The sequence below is a fragment of the Microtus oregoni genome, unplaced genomic scaffold (genome assembly GCF_018167655.1).
Source record: "Microtus oregoni isolate MIOR12 unplaced genomic scaffold, Mior012 000050F_000, whole genome shotgun sequence".
In the NCBI taxonomy this organism is placed as follows: domain Eukaryota; kingdom Metazoa; phylum Chordata; class Mammalia; order Rodentia; family Cricetidae; genus Microtus; species Microtus oregoni.
The window spans coordinates 1,299,867-1,305,096 of NW_024543224.1; positions in this window are offsets into that span (position 1 = coordinate 1,299,867).

Below are 5,230 nucleotides of genomic sequence, written 5' to 3' on the forward strand. Positions count from 1 at the left end.
TCCGGGAGGTCTTTCTGCTCCTTCAGCCTATAGCCACTGAGATTCCAGCCCATTGGGGTGTGGTCTCTCTCCCTTTAAAAAAAATGGCTACTTCCCTTCTCACTCTATTGCTTCTTGCTCCATTTCTGGCGACTAGATTGTGCAGAGGGCTGTTGTCTAGGACGGTTATCTGTAAGTTTTTTCCCCTTTAAATAAATATCACCCTATTAATCATAATTCCAAACTGGTGTGGCATTGTTTGTGACTTATGCCTACAGATTCAGGGTATAGCTCCTGGTAAATTGACCATAATCCAGTGGAAGGCTATAGAACCATGAAAACAAGGGCAACACAATTTGAACTGGTGGATTATGCAAAATATCCCAGACACAAAGCAGGAAGTTGGAAAAAAGGCATGGAGAGGAGACAGGAAACAATGAAGTATAAATATCATCAGAAAATATTACTTGTACATATTGGAGATTAAAATAATAAAAATGTTTTTAACAAAGATTGAGACTAGGATTCAGTTTGAAAACTGAAGTTTTGGGAGTTTATCAATGTATAACTCTGATTTTCTATGTTTCAGAATCTATTCTCAAGTAACAAAATAGGAATTCGTCAGTCATTAGTCACTTGTGAATTGAAATGGATTGATCTTAATAAAGCACTTATAAAAAATCACAGCACATAGTGAAACTATGTTAATCTTAAATCAGGATAATGTGACCATCTGTCTGAAGGCTTGATGAAAATCAGTTTGTCACCACAAAAGTAGAAAATTTTTCACTTTAGAAAATGTCAGTTTTTTGTTAACATAGAGAGAGATATGTTGTTTGGGTGTTTATGGCAGTATTTCATACTAGTAAGCAACCCCAGAACAAAAGTTTACATTAGTATTATGGGGAGGAAGACAATTTTGATTACAAAGGTAGAAGAGATAAGAAATTGACATTTTAAGTTTTGCCCTTAGCTCTTTAAATACTACAGAACATATGGTTGCGTTAGACAATTCACATGGATAATATCTAAACCACATTCAAAATATATCTCTTAGTATAAAAAAAAATCCCAATTCTCTGAAAAAAAAACAGTTCATCCTTCATAATCTAGCTTTAGAAAAAGAAAAAAAAGGGGGGGGGATAGCTTGCTCCAATACAGAGGGGGCTTAAAAGAAACCAAAAGCTTGCTAAAACACCAAGGGAATTAAGAGAAAGCACGAAGAAAGCAAACCAGAAGAAAAGACCAAGAGACCAGTCATATAGAGACCTCAGAGACTTTCAAAGACAGACACTGACAGTACAGAACAGAACAAGAAAAACTCCTAAACACTGCGACAGCCACTGCAAGGATTGGACGAAGACATGAAGATACTGCTGGTCTCACTTGCACGAAGAAAGGGGTAGGTGCCAATGGAGAAATTCTTCCAACAACCTAAAAGCAACATGGTTACAACAGAACCCAGAGGTCACACAACAGAAAGATTTTATCATTCTAACCCAGAAGAAGTAAAAGGAAATGACTTTAAATGTAACTTTGTGAATATAATGAAGAACTTTAAAGAGGAAATGAAAAACTTCTTTAAAGAAATTGAGTAGAAGACAAACAAAAAATTGGAAGAAATTAATAAATCCCTCAAATAAACTCAAGAAAACAATAATCAAACACGGGAAGGAAACAGTTCAAGACTTAAAGACTGAAATAGAGATAATAAAGAAAACACAAAACAAGGGAATTCTGAATATGGAAAATCTGGATAAATGAACAGGATCTACAGATACAAGTATAACCAACAGAATACAAGAGAGGGAAGAAATAATCTCAGGCGCTGAAGATATTATAGAGGAAATAGACTCACTGGTCAAAGAAAACTTTAAAACCAACAAATTCCTAGTAAAAAACATCCAGGAAATATGGTACACCATGAATAGAACAAACTTAAGAAAAATAAGGATAGAAGAGGGAAAAGAATTCCAGCTCAAAGGCCCAGAAAATATATTCAACAAAATCATAGAAGAAAACTTCCCCAACCTAAAGAAGGATATCCCTATGAAGGTACAAGAAGCTTACATAACAAAAAGTAGACTGAATAAAAAAAAACCCACATCCCCTTGCTATAAAATAATCAAAACACAAAAGATACACAATAGAGAGTATTAAGAGCTGCAAAGTAAAGTAAAAGTCAAGTAAACCAATCATAATTACACCCAAGTTCTCAATGGAAACCATGAAAGCCAGAAAGACCTGGATAGATGTGTTGGAGACAGTAAGAGACCATGGATGCAAGCGCAGACTACTATACCCAGCAACACTTTCATTCATCATCGATGGAGAAAACAGATATTCCATGAAAAAAAAAACAGATTTAAATAATACATATTAACAAACCCAGACTTACAAATAGTACTAGAAGGAAAACTGTAACACAAGAAAGCTAACTATGCCCACAAAAACACAGGCGTTTGATAACCACCACCAGCATAACCCAAAGAAGGGAAACATAGAAATACTACTATTAAAAAAATAACCAGAATTAACAACCAATGGTCATTAATATTGCTTAATATCAATGGACTCAATTCACCTATAAAAACACAGGCTAAGAGAATTGATATGAAAACAGGATCCACCCTTCTGCTGTATACAAGAAATGCACCTCAACATCAAAGACAGACACTACCTCAGAGTAAAGAGTTAGGGAAAGGTTTTCCAATCAAATGGACCTAAGAAGCAAGCAGGTGTAGATACCCTAATATGTAACAAAATTGAGTTCAAACCAAAATCAGTCAGAAAATATTGAGAAGGACACTTTATACTCATAATATAAACAATTTGTCAAGATTCAGTCCTAATACTGAACATCTATGCCTCTAATACACCATGGATTAAAGTTAGAATTTAACAACAATATGACTCTCAGAAAGCCTACAAAGTCATGGAGATTGAACCGTGAACTAATGAATCATTCCTAGGTTAAGGGTTAAGAGAGAAAGAAAGAAAGAAAGAAAGAAAGAAAGAAAGAAAGAAAGAAAGAAAGAAAGAAAGAAAGAAAGAAAGAAAGAAAGAAAGAAAGCAATTAAAGGCTTCCTTAAATTCAATAAAAATGAAGGCAAAACATATCCTAAACTATGGGATTCCATGTAAGCAGTGCTAAAAAGAAAGTTCATAGTACTTAGTGCCCACATAAATAAAACAGAGAAAGCTCAAATTAGTGACTTAAAAGCACACCTGAAAGCTCTAGAACAACAACAACAAAAAAAAGCAGACTCACCCAGGAGGAGTAGAAGGCAGGAAATAATTAAATTGAGGGCTGAAATCAACAAAATAGAAACAAAGGAAACAATACAAAGAATCATTGAAACAAAGAGATGGTTCTTTTAGAAAATCAACAAGATAGAATGACACTTATCCAAACTAATCAAAAGACAGAGAGAGAACATCCAAATTAATAAAATCAGAAATGAAAATGGGGAAATGGGGGCATAACAAGAGACACTGAGAAAATTTTGAGAATCATTAGGTCATACTACTAAAACCTGTACTCCACAAAAATGGAAAATGTAAAAGAAATGAATATTTTTTAGATAGATGCCATATATGAAAAATTAAATCAAGACCAGGTGAGCAATTTAAGTAGACCTAAAATCTGCAAGGAAATGGAAGCTGCCATCAAAACAAACAAACAAACAAACAAACAAAACAAAATAAAAAACAAACCAAAAAGCCCAGGGCTGGAGGTTTAAGTGTAGAATTCTATCAGAACTTCTAAGAAGAGCTAATACTTATACTCCTCAAAGTGGTCCACATAATAGAAACAGAAGGGACATTGCCAAACTCTTTTTATAAGGCTACAGTTACCCTGATACCAAAACCACACAAAGAATAAACCAAGAAAGAGAAATACAGAACAAGCTCACTCATGAACATGGATGCAAAAACATTTAATAAAACACTGGCAAACCAAATACAAGAACACATCAACAACAACAAAAAAAACAAACAAACAAAAAAAAAACATTGAACATGATCAAGTTGGCTTTATCCCAGAGATTCAGGGCTGGTTTAACTTATTAAAATCTATCAGTGTAATCCATCACATAAACTGAAAGAAAAAAAAGCTCATGATCATTTTTTTAGATGCTGAAAAACTCCAACACTCCTTCATGATAAAGGTCTTGGAGAGATCAGCAAAACAAGGAACATATCTAAATATAATAAAAACAATATATAGCAATCCAACGGCTAATCAAATTAAATGGAGAGAAACTCAAACTGGTTCCACTAAAATCAAGAACAAGACAAGGCTGTCTTCTCTCTCCATATCTCTTCAATATAGTTCTTGAAATTTTAGCAATAGCATTAAGACAACAAAAAACAGATCAAGGGTATTTAAGTGGGAAAGGAAGAAGTCAAACTTTTGTAATTTGCAGATGATATGATAATGTATATAAGTGAGCACAAAAACTCTACTGGAGAACTCCTGCAGCTGATAAGTACATGTACATATAAGTACATGATAAGTGATGTGGCAGAATTGTAGGGTTAAGCCAGCCCCTTAGGGGGCGGGTTTGCCTCGGGCGAATGTTGACTGATAAATAGGACGTGCGGAGCCTGCACGGCCCTTTTTTCCTGCCTCCTGTGCTACGCCTACGTGGGAACCTCGGTTCTGTAAGTTTATTTAATCATTAAAGCTGTATATATATTTTTTTAATATCTGCATGCATTTATTTATGCCACTACATATTTGGCGCCCACTCCCGTGGGGCTTTGCGGATACCCGCCCCAAATCGGAGGCTCCTAGGGGTGACAGCGCCCAGCGGCACCTCCCCCTCTGGAGGTATCCCTCGGCGCGCAGACTGTACCCTCTCAGCACTGCGTCTTCCAGTACGACTATGGCTGGAGAAGCAGCTGAGATTCTGAGCGACTCGATTTTTTCTGGCATCTGAATTAGCACTCCCAGTCTGTGGGCCCTGCCCTGCCTGACAGTGGCACAAGCGCCTCTGCAACAGCATGATCAGTCTCTGTTCCCCTCCCACCTCCGCCGGTGCTCGAGTCACGTGACAGTGGCCCTGCGAGCCGGCTCAAACACACTGGTGTCCCTTTGATTTCTTCACTTTGGCGGCTTTCTCTCTTCCCTTTCCGGCGCAATTGCTATTTATCAGCCTGGTGTCTGCTCCAATTTTTGTTTTTGAGTCATTTATTTCAGACTTAGGCCACGTGGACTCAAGTGGACTCTTTCACCACCACTTGC